Source organism: Rhineura floridana, chromosome 12 (assembly GCF_030035675.1).
Source record: "Rhineura floridana isolate rRhiFlo1 chromosome 12, rRhiFlo1.hap2, whole genome shotgun sequence".
In the NCBI taxonomy this organism is placed as follows: Eukaryota; Metazoa; Chordata; class Lepidosauria; order Squamata; family Rhineuridae; genus Rhineura; species Rhineura floridana.
Window position 1 is genome coordinate 7,532,236 of NC_084491.1, and position 16,927 is coordinate 7,549,162.

A 16,927-nucleotide genomic window follows, 5' to 3' on the forward strand; every position below is an offset into this window, starting at 1 on the left:
TGCTGGGGAAATATGGGTGTTCAATACTTGACAGTGCCCAAGGGTCATGAACATGACATGTAACACATTTTCTTTCACCTTCTGCCTTCTTAGGAGGAACTGTCAGCACAGCACACAATTCAGCAGATCACAAGGACTGGTGTGATAATTTCCTGTGGGAATATCAGCATCAGGTGGCCAGCCCAAAACAGCCTAATTAGTGAGCTTGGGCCAGAAGAACCAGTTAATGGCCAGCATCAGTCTGTATTTCTTATCTCTGTTTCACACATTTGGCATGTATCCCTTATTAATGACACTGACGCAACTCTGCATGATTGTTGGGTCCTCACTGGGATGCCATGCTTTCCCTTCCAGGTTTCTCAAAGCTCTTTTGGATGGTAGCTCACAACGTCTGTTTTTACTGTGACACCGTAAATCTGCTGAAAGTGTGTTGAAGGGTGTATAACACATTTAATAAAATGTGGGTTGAATTGTCACGCCATACATTTAAAGCAGTTTTATACCACTTTAAAAGTTATGGCTTCTCCCAAAGATTCATGAGAAATGTAGTTTATCCCTGACTAGGAATGGGCAGGGGATTTGATTCAGTTCACACTGAACGGTGAATCGATCAAATTCGCACTTTCTGAAACAATATCAGAACTGAAACACAGTCATCCTTAATAATTTGCACTTAATCGAATTTTGCAATGCAATTCACCAACCAATGTTTACAAAAATGAATATGTTTGGGGAAAGTGTGTATTAAAATGAATATATTAGTGAAAGCATACAAAAATGCATTATATTAGGAGAAATTGCTTGCAAGAATGTGTACGTTAGTCAAAACGGCATACAAAAATGAATTTATTAGGAGAAATTTGCACTAAAATGCTGAGGAATTTTCATTTTTTTAAAAAATGCACAAATTTGCAGAAATATGGAAAACTGAAGATTGGAAAAATGAGAAACAGAGAGAAACAAAATTGACAGATCCTTCCATCCCTACCCCTCGCAGAGCTACAATTTTCAGCACCCTTCACAAACTACAATTCCTAGGATTCTTTTGGGGAAAGCCACAAGTGTTAAAAGTGGTATAAAAGTACTTTAAATGTATGGTGTGCATGAGACCTAAGTTAGCTGACAGGTAGTAAAGGAAATACAAAGGTTTCACTGTGGATCACACTCTGAGAGGATCTACTCAACAGGGTTCATGCCAGGTGTGAGGACACCGCTGGCAAGGTATCAGTCAGTACTCCTCTGCCCTGCACCCTGCTGGTGCTTATCCACTGAACATGGATTAATTTGATGGCAGCAGCTGGGAAGCTGCCTGCCATGTTAAATTTCCCATAATGCTCAGGAACAATGGTACATCAGATATTCCAGGGAACTGTGAGAAATGTAACATGGGGGGCAGCTTCTCACACTCAGCTGTTAATGTTTGATAAGTTTGTGGCCAGGGAAACAAATGGTAAGGAAACTCAAGGTATGACTGTGAATGGACTCTGCCAGGGTGCTTGGGCTCCAGCAACCACCCCAGGGTGCTGTCTGCTGGCTCCTTCTCTGCTCCCCCTTCTTTACACATTGCTCACGTAGCTTGGCGGATGAGTGAGCTAGGTGACCTGGAATCCTGGTTATTTCTTCTTTTGTTATTTCCGTGGGGGCAGCCCGAGAGTAAATCCCTGGATCAAGCAACCAGCTGAGTCAACTTCTCTGCGCCCTCTGCCCCCAAACACAAGCACACAGAGGATCACAACGTTGAGCCCCCCTCCCGCCGGCCCCACCCTTTGACGGAAGTGTTGTTAAACACGACCCAAGAAGCAACTTGCTTTCCCAGTTCTGCCTGCCTACAAGGAAGTAAAAGGAGGGTGTGCAAGGGCAGGACTCCTGAAGCTCTCGGTGAGGGTTTTCAGCTCAGGAGCTACTACCCCTGGGGGCTGATCATGAGCCCACATGCCTCTGCACCTCCCCTCTGCTCCCTCTCGCGTGTCAGGTCCCAGCTGGCTGCCAAACTGCCTTCATTTCCCATCCCCCTTGCCCCATCTACCGCTGAGTGAGACGTACAGAGTTGGCTCACTGCTCAGAATGTGAAGAATATCTGCTGAGCTCTGACTGAATTGCCTCACAAAACCCCTGATTAGTGTGTGCAAGGTCCTGTTACAAGTGGGCCAGCAAGAGATAAGGAAATCAGGTGGGAGGATGGACCTGCTAATCTTATTGAGCCCTGTGCCTATTGTCTCAAATTAGGCGGACTCTTTAAGAATTCTGCTGTGAGGTTGCTATTGTCTTGTATGCTATTAAAAACTGCACATATTGCCTAAGCACTTGTTGGAAAGGTGATTAATATGTTTCAAATAACAAATAAGTAATACTACAGACTAAAACTTCTGAATCTCTTGCTGTTTCTGCATTTGCAGAGTCCTGCAAGCACAGTCCTGCACAAATGACTCGAGCAAGCTGCATAGCTGTAGGCGTCTGCTCACACCCATCCTGATGCCTTTGTTACCATTGGATCCTCCTGCACCATCATAATTCCTAGTAAACTAGAGGATCTTCCCCCTGACACTTCCTCCTGCAGGAGCTGAGAACCCCACTCACAGGCTCACTTTTTTATGCCCTTGCAGTGGCACAGGGAAGTCAATCATGCCACCTACACAGATTTCATTGGTTGCACAATGGACCCATCTGCCACATGTATAGGCAGGGCAGGGTGTGGAGAGACCGGCACAGGCTGAAATCTCTTGTTCTGGACTGCAAGAGTCAGGTATGCCTATCCAGCCTCCTTCCAGGCTGGTGTCTAGATCTGAAAGTGGAAATTGGCCTGTCACTGTCAATTCTCTGTCCCACCTTTAAGAGTGCCCAGGCGCAAAGGCAGGCAGGACTCCTCTACCTTTTAAGGATCAAAATGGTTATAGCATTTCAAGAGCACAATAGATTCTTCACCTGCAGTGAAAACCTAGGTTCTCGGGTGGTGTTACGACTGATACTCATACGTTAGGTAGGCTTTCCAAATTAAAAAGGCATGCAAACCATGAGGAATATATGTGGTCACCTCTCCTATCAAATATATGCCAAAATCAGTTGTAAAAAAACCTCTTGTAAGGATTGTGGGGGATGTTTTTGGCAATGTTATCAACACTAGCCAATAGATGCTCCCCAAACGTGGCTTTGCCTTTATTCATGGGGAAAAATGGGGATCTGAAATCCCTAAGGATGTGTTTTTATTTTTTATTAGTCAATAAAATATTTATTTTTACCTGCCCTTGATATTTCATCTCCCCCAGTTTTTCCTCTTCTGGTTCCCCCTTTTTGCAGTTTAATCTGTATCACATGGAAAACCTCCAGAACCTCCTTCCACCTCAGAACTGCTTTAGGACTGCCCCCCACAAAAGTGCACATATTTTGAAGGCACATGATACTGAACCACCTCTGCCATTCTTAAAATTGTTGTATCTGGAGAGCTGTAGGCAAGGGGATTCTGGACAACAAGGGGATAAGAAGTCCATGTGCTGAAAATTCCCTCATTTGCATCCCTCATGAAGGCACAGGAGCCCTGTCCTATTTTGCATTTGGTCCGCCTAGCCTGTAGATTTTCATGGAATACAAGACTCCTAGAATGGCCACCATCCTCTCAAGATGCATGCAAGATGAGAATATCAATATCAATTTAAAAAGGGCATCTCTCTCTTGTAGGTTAATTATTTTCATTAACTGCATTTCCTTATCAATGCATTCCTGACTTGTATGCAACATGTTTGTATCTGGTTGTCTGCTCTTTGGTGGTTCAGAAAGAGAGAGGGCAATCTAAAAGTAGAAAAATTAGACTTTGTCCAGAAAGATCAGGATTCAAATTATTGCTCAGCCATTCATTTACATGAGAAGCTGCCTTCTACTGAGTCAGACCATTGGTCTATCTAGCTTAGTATGTGGTGCATACTGGGGTGCAGTGGCTCCCAAGGGTTTTAGACCATGGACACCTGGAGATGCCAAGGATTGAACTCAGGACCTTACGCATGCAAAGCATGTGCTTGTCGTGAGCCAAGCAGGGAGGGGGTGGATAGACGAGGGTGAAACAGAGGGTGAGGACTTGCATGGGGAACCTGGGGAGGGGGCAGACAGTGGGGTGGACTCATAGGACACCCCAGCCTCCGTCTTGGACAACTCAGCCCCCTCAGTGGAAGCGCCACCTGGCACATCTGACACTCTCCAACGGGACACGTCACCGCTGCTGCCACTGCCACCAGAGATTCAACCTTGCACATCAGATGTTTCCCAGCTGAGCGCTGCCCAGCTTCTCCCGCTGAACTGACAGCTAGCAGGCCCCCTCTGTTGGAGGGAGAAGCTGAGATCAAACCACCTTCACCCACGCTCAGAGGCGTTTGAGGCAGGAAGTTCAACAGATTGAACTGAGGAGGAGCCTTCATTTGCGCGCAAGATCCACGCCTACTTAAGGGGACTCAGGGGGGAAGCCCATTTGCTGAGTCAATGTCTTAGAGTCGCAAGGTCAAAGTTAGTCAAAGTTAGAGAAGTGCAAAGTTCCTAGAAAGAATAGTTAGATTAATAAGGTGAACTGCTTTAGATTTATCTATTACTTTAATAAAAAGAGAAAAAAGCCTCAGCCAAGTCTGAGCCTGGTTTCCTCGACTTCGGGCAGGACAGTGCTCTACCAATGTGCTATGACTTCCCCCCTCTTGCTGTGGGCAACTTCATATTTTTCAGGATCAAGTCACCATCTGCACAGTGGTGTACCTCATAAAATTGTTGTGAGAATGAGCAAGAACGTAGAACACTTTGCAAATTCAAAGTGCTAATATTATTATTATCTACTATATATTCTGGTAAGTTTTCTGTTCTCTATGCATTTGGATACCTCTTAAGATAATGTAATCAAATTTTGCATGATGCAAGGAGTAGGCTTTCATTTATATTTAGTTATAGATGCCATTTTGAATCAAAATGGCAGACTGAACCTTTCAAAACTGCACTGATGTTTTTGGTTTCTTAATTCCCAAGCAACGCCATGAGTGAGCACGGCTAAGGCCTATGTAGGTGCCTTTCCCCCACTGATGGGCGATTGAGGGACATGCCTGTCACATTTTGTAGTTTTATTTCTGGCTCACCACCATTTTGTGGTCCTTGCTCTTCAAATGTGGCAGCCATTTTGTGTTAGACCATGCCCCCATGTCACTTTCTCAAAATTTCAAATGGGCCCACTGGCCCAGAAGGTTGGTGATCCCTGTACTAGCCACTGCACGGACATAGCCGAGTTAGCTGGGTTTCCAGAATCCTTTAAACCCCACTTTGGAGTCCACCTTCGCTGTGAAGCCTTTGGACTCTCCTCCAGCAGAAACAAAGGCAAAGGGCTGTATTCAGCGTCACACTAAGGAGATCATTCCATCAGTGCAGGCATTTCTGCTTGCCCAACAGAACAATCTCTCCTCTCCTGCCCTTGTGCGCTATTCTGGGGGTTCTCCCGACTCTCCAGAACAGATTTGAGGAGGATGCCGTGCGTGCATGGGGTGAAGAGGTGGGAAAGTCCGGTTGTGCTAGCACGGATTCATGCACTGGCTTTAGTAGAGTATGGCCATGGGTTTGCACAGCTGCATTTTCTCAAAGTCCTCCCTTGCGATCGTTGCTACTCCCCTTCCCTCTCTCTTCTCTTTCTTCCTCCCTCCATCACCCCAGCCTCTGTCAAAAATTAGATTGTAAGCTCCTTGGGATAGGGACCTTTCTCATTTGTTTATCCTACTGGGTAAAAGTGCCACATTTATTGATTGCCTGGTATAATAAAATAAATAAATAAAGCCTGATTAGAGTTTTATATTAGGTTTTGTTACAACTAAACCTAATTAAATCTGCATAACACCTCCAACACTCCGTCTTTCAACCTGCACACAGAGGCTTTTCACCAAGTCCAGCAACAACTTTTTCTCTCTTTGACCCCTACGGCTGGCTCTAGGCTTTAGTGGACTGCCCTGATGCCAACCTGGGCACTTGCTTGCCCAGAATTGCTGCTGCCCCTGCTGCTTTCGGGCACGGAATTTGGGGAAATCAAAGAACTGCTTGGCTCTCATCTAAAAATGCTAGCACTACTGACTTGAGTGAGCACATGACTGGCAGTGGCAGGCAAGGAGGGGCCCAACTGGTAGAGGGTGGGAGCATTGCTGGGCAAGGGCCTCATGGCAGCAGGAGGGCACATTTCCGCCCTGATAGGTCCTTCTGGGACACACGGATCCTGGCAGCTGCACCAGTAGGCCGGGTGCAAAAGCCAAGGCTGTTACCCCTCCCTTAGTTTTTGTTTCATTTTGGCTGTAGAAGAAGCCCCTGGAATGCAAAAAACTTGCCTGCTGGTTTATTTTTATTGAGTTTTAATAACTGATGATGCAGAAAACAATAGAGCCTTCCTCCCTTCTCTCAAATAAAAATAAATAAATAAAAATCATTAGTTACAATTATGCCCTGCCTTTTTCCTCACTTATTATTATTGATCACTTAGCTTAAGAAGCCAAGGCCCTGAGAAGTATCAGAACGTTACCTCTTTCCCTCAATGGATCTCATATGTACAGAACCCACCAACCCACCCACACCCACACCCACACCGAGCATTTGGGATCCAATCTGCAAAATCAGGGGCAGAAGCAAGCCAATGGCTAAGCCTCGGCTGTGAAATCTATTCACCTAGATGAATAACACATGACAGGGTTATGTAAACTCCTAGGCAGGGTTTATACCAGCATGCAGAAAGCAACCTCTGATCCAAAAGGGAAAGACAAACACACACAACTCTCTGCATTTTCAATGGCAGGAAACAACACATTTCCTCCATTTGCTGCTGTGGTCATCAGTGAGCCTTCAGCCAGATGCACAAGTGATAGACAGCCCCTAACTGGCAAGGGCTGAACCAAAATCTCAATGTTCCTTAAAAACACAATGAATTTTGCCCACTGGCAGATGGTGGCTCCATGTCAACGGAGCAGTGGAATCCATTCCGGGTTTTAGTCCAAACTTTCAAGGAGCTGTCAGGGGCTTAATAAACTCAAAAGATTAAAAAGAAAGCCACTTTATGATGCATGTGTTTATTATTCTCAGTCTCTCCTCTGGGTGAAATCTCAGGTGGATAGAGAGAGAGCATGGGCTCAAACTGTAGGGTAGCCAAGAAAGAGGAAATGCAACACCTAGAAAGAAGGCGCACATCTGCATAAAATTAGCATACAATATTTTATATGTGTAGATGTAAATTTAGAAATCATGACTAAAACACAGTGCAACTGGGAAAGACTATGGCCAGGTGATCTATGTGCAATATTGAAATTGGATTTAGGCCAGCCACCCCTTCAAATAGAGAGTGGCTTCAAATAGAGGATTGCCCTTTGCTAAGTAGGGCTGCGTAGACACCACATGATTAAAGCAGATGACTTCCACCAAAAAATCCTAGGAAATGTACTTTGTTAAGGGTGCTGGGAATGGTAGCTCTGTGAGGGGTAAACGATAAACTACAATTCCCAGGATTCTTTGGGGCAGTCATGTGCTTTAAATGTAGGGTGTCTATGCAGCCCAGGACACATCGATACCCTATCAAACTGGCAGTCCTGCAGATCTGACACTGGTGTCTTGCATCCTGTATGCCAGGATTACTAGTGACAGAGAGGGTTATAGGCAGTTGCGAAATTAAGAAGAGCTCTTCTGGATCAGACCAAAGGTCCATCTAATTCAGCATCTTCTTTCTCTCAGTGATCAACCAGGTGCCTCTGGCAAGTCCACAACCAGGGCATGGTGACAACAGCACTCTCCCATTGTTTCACCCCACTAGTTGGTTCTCTAGCAGGGGCATATATTCAGTGACATTGAGAAGCCAGAACAAGCTTCTAGCCCTCATGAATGCAGAGGAAAACACAAATTTGGCTTATGGCGAATTTCTGTTTGAAGATGATGGCAGATGACATTCCCAGAGCTTGGAAGATTACTTTTAAGAATAAATTACAGTTACAATTACATGGCCAAGAAAAGTAGTAATTACCGTTACAATTACAATTGCTCTGAAAGTAACTAATTACTTTACTTTTCCTCAGAAGTAATCACTGCAGGTACATTTCAGTTACTTTTAAAAAAACAATGCCTACAAGGTGCTGGCCTTGGCTGCTGCACATCTAAGTAGCCTAAAACAACATTAAAAATAAACACACACATACAGAGGTAGTAGAATAATTCTTTTTATCCATGATAGCAATGGTGGTCTCTCCGCTGGTAAGGGAGGTGGGGAGGGAGGCAGAGGCCACTACTCAGATCTTTGCACGGCAAACCAAGTGCAACCCCCCCTCTCAGCCAGCAAGCATAATCTCTCTCACTTAACCACCTCCTGGACCCTGCCCTGCCACCAACTAAGGGAAACTCACCCAAGCAAACATTTCCCCTGAGATGCAAAAATGTTAAAATACTGCAAATGCAGCACAGTAGCCAGAGAGGGTGGTGGAGGCCACTTTGTGTACCAAGTGCAAACACACACATGTCATCTTTCACTTCCACAGTTCTTTATCTCCATTCTGCTGCTGCCCCCTTCTCCTCCTTTATCCATGTTCGTGCCCTCTGGCTCCTTTTCCCCTCCACTCCATTTTTTTAAACAATTGTTTTCTCCACTCCACCCTGTCTCATTCTGCACCTCCTCCCTTGTCGCCTCCTACCCACCCACAGACCATGATGATAATTAAAGTTAAAGAGTAAAGCACAAAAGCAGGACTACAGCTCAACGTCAAGAAGACTAAAATAATGACAAAAGAAGATTTATGTAACTTTAAAGTTGACAATGAGGACATTGAACTTGTCAAGGATTATTATCAATACCTCGGCACAGTCATTAACCAAACTGGATATAATAGTCAAGAGATCAGAAGAAGGCTAGGAGGGCAGCTATGAGAGAACTAGAAAATATCCTCAAACGCAAAGATGCATCACTGAACACAAAAGTCAGGATCATTCAGACCATGGTATTCCCAATCTCTAGGTATGGATGTGAAAGTTGGACAGTGAAAAAAGAGGGTAAGAGAAGCATCAACTCATTTGAAATGTGGTGTTGGAGGAGAGCTTTGCACATACCATGGAGCGCGAAAAAGACAAATAATTGGGTGTTAGAACAAATTAAACCAGAACTGTCACTAGAAACTAAAATGATGAAACTGAGGTTATCATACTTTGGACACATCATGATTCACTAGAAAAGACCATAATGCTGGGAAAAACAGAAGGGAGTGGGAAAAGAGGAAGACCAAACAAGAGATGGATTGATTCCATAAAGGAAGCCACAGACTTGAACTTACAAGATCTGAACAGGGTAGTTCATGACAGATGCTCTTGCAGGTCACTGATTCATACGGTGGCCATAAGTTGTAATCGACTTCAAGGCGCATACCAACAAACAAAACCAGCAAATTCATGTTGCATAATTATAATTGATTGGGAGGTCTGGCGCAACAAACACGCCCCCCATCCAAAAAAATCAGAAATTTTGAGGAAAGTTATGGGGAAATGCACTTGAAAATGTTTGGGAAAACATTTCCTTTGACAGAACATTATCCAACTCTCCTGCAAATAAACGGGAATGAACATTGTCTAATTTCCCTGCAAACAAATCAGGATGAATTCTCAATAAACAGGTTGTCTGGAAGTGCTCCTGATTCTGATAATCTAGAGATGTACATCTCTGAAGTGTTGATAACTGAGAATTTACTGTATTTCTAAGAAGCATTCCATGCCAACCTTGGAAAACCAAGAAGGAGGTATAAAATGTAGACAAAAATACTTTTGACAAAATGCTGTTTATCCTTTATATCTATAATTAACAATACAGCTGAATGATGTATGTAAAGTATTTTTTCTCTTTCCCTTTTCTTTTCTATTAGTATTTTAGAATGCCTTCTGATTATTTGTTATCATTTTGGGCTGATTACCTTCAGCTATTATCTCACCAAAGCTGCATACACATGATAGATTAAAAGCACATTTCCACCCCCCCAAAGAAGTTTCCTGGGAACTGTAGTTTGTTACGGGTGCTGGGAATTGTAGCTCTGTGAGGCGTAAACTACAGTTACCAAGATTCTTCGGGAAAAGCCATGTGCTTACATGTATGGTGTCTACAGGGAGACTCTTACGGACTGATCCTATACTCCCAGAAGTAAATCTTATTGACTCCTGTGGGAATTACTCCCAAGTAAGTATGCTTGGGATTGCAGCTTTTAGGTCATGCTTAACAGCCACCTTGTATCAAATTGAACAGATAGTCTCCAATCAGATTTAAACACTTTAGCCACTTAAACTGGTCAGAGTGTCATTCCCTCTATTTCTGAAGCTCAGGCTGGAAGTGTTGTCGCTTATGTAGCCATGGTATCACCATCCATACCACACATAATGAGTATTAGTGGGCAAGAGGGAATACAAAAAAAAGTGAGAGAAAAAACAGAAATGGGATGACTCCCAAAACAGCCCAAAGTACTGAGCATACTCTGTTATGGAATGCTGAGTCTCTCTCTCTCTCTCTCTCTCTCTCTCTCTCTCTCTCTCTCTCTCTCTGTGTGTGTGTGTGTGTGTGTGTGTGTGAGAGAGAGAGAGAGAGAGAGAGAGAGAGAGAGAGAGAGAGAGAGAGTGAGTGAGAGATTTTTATTTAAGCCACTCTGAGAGACTGGCTGAAGGGGAGAACTTTTTTTTCCCTTGAAATTAAAAGATTGCGTAGGTTCACCATGGGGGGGGGGAGCTTTCTACATATCTCAGCCTATATAGCTTAGTAACTGGGTAGATGGTGTCTAGGGAAAGGTGAAAAAGGAAAATCAATCTGCTACAGATGGCACTATGAAGAGGGATAGGTGAAGGCAGAAATTGATGTTAGAGACTTTAAAGACATTTTGAAATCTAATTTGGTCTAATTAAGCAGCCTTTGTGAGGATTTGTCTTCAGATGAGAAGGAACCAGAGATCTAAATGTAAATGAACACTTAGGAATTTGGTTTTAAAACAGAGCTTGGAAAAGTTACTTTTTAAAAAACGTTTTGAACTACAACTCCCATCAGCCAAATCCAGTGGCCATGCTGGCTGGAGCTGATGGGAGTTGTAGTTGTAGTTTTAAAAAGTAACTTTGCTGGTTTTAAAGAGCCAGCAAGAGAGAAAAAGCACGTAAGCACAAGCAGTGGCGTACCTAGTGTATTTGACACCCAGAGCGGATCATTTTTTAACACTCCCCTCCTCTATACGACAAGAACTTCCTCCAAGTTCCTGCAGAAAAAAGCACAACCATTTATTCAATAGTATCGACTTGAAGGCAGTGCTTTCTCTTATTATTCAACAGTCTGAACTTTGATCCTTTGGTTACAGTCTGATATAATGATATTTTATGTAAATAATTGTCCAGTAACTAATAAGTGAATTTTAATAAAACCGAAACATCTGCAAAAGGTACAATTTAGGCAACTACTAAATCATACCACTGATGCAATGTTTTATTTTCTTGATTTGTTCTTTAGTTTTAAAAAAAAATTAACAATTAAAAAAGAATAAATTTAAGTTTTAAAGATATTATCCAAATTCAGTAAAGTATTTCATATATGAACTAAACTGTGCATTTACCAAACAAAAATATTACACTGCCCAGTTCGCACTGTTTCATTGTCTTAAATTTTAAACACAAAAAAAACTCCAAGTGGTCATATAGAATGACAGAATTGAAGTAACTCAAGTTCTGTTTCTTTGTCTTTACAATCACTGTGCTATCATTTATTTCGAATCTACTGTTTAAACTCAAGAATATGTAGTACCAGCTACCACTTAAAGGCATGAGAGAGAGAGAGAGGGAAAGCTTGCCATCAATCAAGAGCTCTGAGTGATTCATCATACAACAGATACACATTGCTATGTTTAGTCACTATATAAATGGTTTCTCCCCACCACCCTAACAGGAAGAGAGGCTCTAAAGAGTGGACCGTTATGAGAGAAGGAATAGATTTTTCCAAAGGAATTTGCAGCAAGGGAAATGACAAGGGATGGTGATTTGTGATTAAAGTTCCTCACCAAGGGCTAGAGGGACAGAATCAAAGAGAGCAGAGGCCCCTTTGACCCCCTGCCTTAACACTGCCTCTGAAGGCAGCACTTTGCGGGAAGTAAGACCCACTGGACTCAACGTGACTTACTTCTGAGTTGACAAGTACAGGATTGCACCGTAACACAGGCATTATTGTGATTTCATTGTGAGGATGTTTTAGAAGCTATTTTAGGGCTATAAAGCAAGGCAGAGTTTATTCTGAAAAACCTTGAAATCATGATGTTATTGCCAAAGTTGCAGGAGATACCTGCAGGAATACTGTATGTGTTCAAGCTACAAAGGTTTGTTGGAGTGGGGAGTGGTGAAAATAACTGGAGACCATTGCTGAAGAGAAGGAATGAAGTGAAAATAAAAGGCAACTCAGTAGTAAGAAAAACTGTCCCTTGGTATTGCATCCAAAACCAAGTCCTTGAGCATTCAAGGTCTTGCCACTGAATGTAAAAAAGGTAGATATTTTTTATTAAAACTAGGGAAGGCTTTAGATGTGGCTTTTGGACTGAGTGAAGGCACGAAGCCAGCTCAGGAGTCCAAACTTAACTGGAAACCTTTCCTCAGAATCCTAAGTAGGTGAAAAGTTAGTTACCGTTACCGAGAGGTAATCTGCACATGCTCAGAGATACTCCCTTGACATTGTTTATTAACTGTAATACTATGCTGCCCCATAAATTAGAGTTATCTGGATAGTGTATACAAAAATTGTTCATAAACAAAATTAGCAATAAAAATTAATTACAGTATGAAAAACAGTGCAGCAAAGATGAAGCAATTAAATTAAACTCAAAACTGGTCTTTTACAGCTTTTCTATTTTTTTAAGAAAGCCCAGACCTTAAAATTCACATGCCCCAATGCGGGCACAAAAACCAAATTTTTTAAACCTAAGCTCTGGTTCACACTACACTTTTAAGGCAGCAATGCCCAACATAAAAAAGTAGACAGTACACAAGCTAAGCCTGATCCTGGAGGATGCGAGGGATAGCCTGGCAAGTGTCAGAGGCGAAAGGGGAGAGATTCGAGAGAGTGCTGGAAGGAAGACCCTGAAGGGGGAGAAACTGGTGGTGAAATACAAGTAGGCTGTCCAGAACGGGCTCGTTTTCTTGGGCAAGCCTGGCAGGTGTGCAAGTTTAACAGAGAACTGGGGACGGTGTTGTCGTGTGTGCCAGTGGAAGGAGGGCGTGTGGAACTGAAGCTGGTAGGAATAACATCCAAGTCAGTGCCCAGCTGGTTTCAGACTAGCATTTCTGAGCCACTGGGAAGCGTGATGCAAATGGATTCAGTACTGGTGGTGGGACCGAAGCTGGGGGGGGCAGGGATGGAGGACGGTGAAGAAGCACGTTTTAAGGCCGCGCCGGACGAAGTGGAGCTTCCTTTTGAATAAAGCTCGTGCACCCAAAGAATTGCGCCTACACACTTACAAAGGAGTAAGCCCCACTGAACTCAGTGGGATGTGAATTTAGTAGGCACAACTAGGAATACTGTGTTCAAGAAACTTTTTTTTTTTTAATGAGAGTGCAGCTTTGCTGCACTGGACCAGCCACTTTTGCAGGACAGAGCTAGAAAATGCGGTCGTCACGCAAGCAGGACAGGGTGCCCACTGCTATCAGAACAGAGGGCATAAGTCATCCAACAGTTATCTTTGAGCCACAGTCATAGGGGATTGGTGTCGGTGATGATGATGGGCGGTGTCAGCGATCGGAGGTGCCGGGGGGATGGGCGGCATTGGAGATCGGAGGTGCAGGGGGGATGGGAGGAGGCAGCAATCGGCAGCGGCGGGGGGGGATGGGCGGCGGTAGCGATCGACAGTGGTGGCAGGAGGATGGGCAGCGGGGGGGGATGGGTGGCGGCGGCAATCAGCAGCGGTGGGGGGATGGGCAGGGGCGGCAATGGGGGCCAGCAGGACACACGAGGGGGACGGCAGGAGGTGCGGGGAGCACGAGGGGGGTGACGAGCGGGAGGCGGCAGGACGAGCGGGAGGCACACACTCACACACACACACCATCATCACTTACCTCCACAGCTCTTCACCTGCATTCTGCTGCTGCCTTCTCCTCCACTGTCCATTTTTTTCTCTCCAGAGCTCCACGATTCTCTGCCTCTTCACCTCCTCCCTCGTGCCTCCTAACACAGAGCACGAGGGAGAGAGAGGCTGTGCAAAAGCTCAGTGTGAGGTACATGTCTTGTGTCCACCAGTCACAGGAGCTGAAGACATGCGGTTGATCCCACCCCCAAGTAACGTCCAAACCTAACGCTGGAAACGTTAAAATGGTGGTTGAAAAGTAGGGAAATTACTAGTCGTTCTGTTACTTGCAAAATGTAATGGAATTACCCATTCGTTAGTTAGAAAAGTAATAAATTACAAGTAACTCGTTATTTTTAACGAGTTACTTCCAAGCTCTGGACATTCCTAACATATGGGATAGCACCTTCCTCCAAGGGGTAGAGCCAACCTACTCTCCAATGAAGGCAAGGCTCCAAAGAGACCTAGTCGGACCCAACTTCATCTCACCCCAGGCAGGGTCGGTCTGGAGAGCAAGAAGTCTCCTTCCCCTGTACAGCAGGTAAAAAAGACTGACAGGGACCCTTCCTAATCCACCCAGAAGGAAGTGCCATCCCATATGTTAGCAATGTCCTCTAGCGACATCTGTCAAAAAGGAAAACAGTGCCTCTAAAGGCTGAGTCACCGCCGAGCCTCTCTGAATCAGCTCTGCTGAGACACCAACAACGTTTGGCTCCTGCTCTCCAAATTGCTCCATTTCAGCTGGTCAGTACAAGAACTTGGTTACTAAGAAATAGTGTCCGAGTCTGTATATTTTTCTTCCCCTTCTCCCTCCCAACCCCTTTTCCTCTAGTGTCCTTTCCAGAAGCAGCCCACCAGGTGGGGTGGAGCTACTACACGCACTTCCTGGCAAGAGGGTCCCTGCTGCTTACTTTGAAGGAGAGGGGCGAGGTGGCAGGTCAATGTGGTGCAAATGCACTGGTGGAGCCAACCCAGTGCTCCTGCCAGTGCATTTGCACTGTGCCAACCCCCTCCCCACCTTGCTCCTCCCCCTCCCAGTAAGCACCAGTGACCCACCTGCACGGAAACCAGAGCAGCAGCTCCACCCCACCTAGTGAGCAGCTTCTGGCCATTTCTTTTAGACTTCGAGCCTGAGGACAGGAACTGCCTTCCCACTGATATTTATATGCCTTTTTAAGCTGAATGGGATAAAAAATCAGTGGAGGCTGATCCATTAGGGCGAATGTGGCACAGCCCCACCAACCGCATTCTGGTCTCTGTCAGACCCCATCTGCCTGTCTTCTTACAACCAGTCCGGGAGTGGCACGGCCTCTCAGCTTCTTCCTCCTGCACTATACATTTAAAGCAGGATTACACCACTTTAAGACCCTCCGTGGCGCAGAGTGGTAAGCGGCGATAACGCAGCCGAAGCTCTGCTCACAGCCGGAGTTCGATTCCAACGAAAGGAGGAAGTCGAATCTCCGGTAAAAGGGGTTGAGGTCCACTCAGCCTTCCATCCATCTGTGGTCGGTAAAATGAGTACCCGGCATATGCTGGGGGGTAAAGAAAGGCCGGGGATGGAACTGGCAATCCCACCCCATATATATGGTCTGCCTAGTAAACGTCGCAAGACATCACCCTAAGAGTCGGAAACGACTTGCACTACAAGTGTGGGGACACCTTTACCTTTACACCACTTTAAACAGCCATGGCTTCCCGCAAAGAATCCTGGGAACTGTAGTTTGTTAAAGGTGCTGAGAGTTGTTAGGAGACCCCTATTCCCCCCAGAGCTTAAGTTCCTGGAGTGGTTTAACAGTCAGTTCCTCTTTCCAGGGAACCCTGGGAATTGTAGTTCTGTGAGGGGAACAGGTGTCTCCTAACAACTCCCAGCACCCTTCACAAACTACAGTTCCCAGGATTATTGGGGGGGCTGTTTAAAGTGGCATGTTATTGCTTTAAATGTATGGTGCCGATGGGGCCTCAGACTCAGTGTTGCCCTTACAGAACTCCACAAGGAAGAGGAGGGAAGGAGGGAAACTAGAATTAATGCTTTAAATGAATTAATGAATTCCAGAAAAGAAAATTCCAGAAAAGAATTCCAGGCAGAAAAAGGCCCAGTAGTTTCCTGGGACCGACAACTTCCTATAAGCAAACAATAGTAATAAAAAAACTGTTTACTTCTCCCTTTTGGTTAAAAGCTTGCAACTACTTATCCACACAACCCAGCTCCTACAATTAGCTTTCTGAAAACACTGGAGAAAGTCCTATCTATTGATAATTTAGCAGAACAAAATCAAAGCAGGAAAGTAATTCTTTTCCCTAAACATGATGGATCTACGGTAGTTGGCTTCTTTTTGCTGACCTGCTTTTCTGAGTAACGACAAAACCAGCAGCATAGGCTAATGTGTAGCACAGACAGAAGGAGATGAAACTTGAGAAATTCTATCAGGCTTCTGGAAAATCTGCACCATTAAAAAAAAAAAACTGCCAGAGTTTAGATAAAGGAATTTGCGCTGCAAATGCAGTCATGCTTTTGACTGCTCTGCTGTGGGGAGCCACAAAAAGCTCCTGTTCTAATGACGTCTAATATGGAGGTTCCAACTTTGGTTTAGAATCCATCAGCACATGAAGTAAGAAGTGTAAGGAAACAATCAAGGTGCCTTCTCTTGCCTCTGCTGTTTTATATGCATGCAAATGTTAGGCTGTTAGGAAGAACCCATTTGAGCTGTCTGGATCTTAGAAAGCCTAATGACGTTACTGCTTAATGGGATCTCTCTTCCTTGCCTTTCTAAGTTGAGCCCCTGTGGAGAATGTTAAGGAGTCTGCTATGTCATCTCCCATTACTGTTACTATTTGGGGAACATATGACAAGAGTG

At 44.5% G+C, this 16,927-nt stretch overlaps 1 protein-coding gene across 4 annotated transcripts in view; it reads right to left on the reverse strand.

Moving 5' to 3' along the window:
* FAM178B (family with sequence similarity 178 member B) overlaps window positions 1–16,927 on the reverse strand; it is a 255,029-nt gene that overhangs the window by 41,995 nt on the left and 196,107 nt on the right. The window lies entirely within an intron of this gene.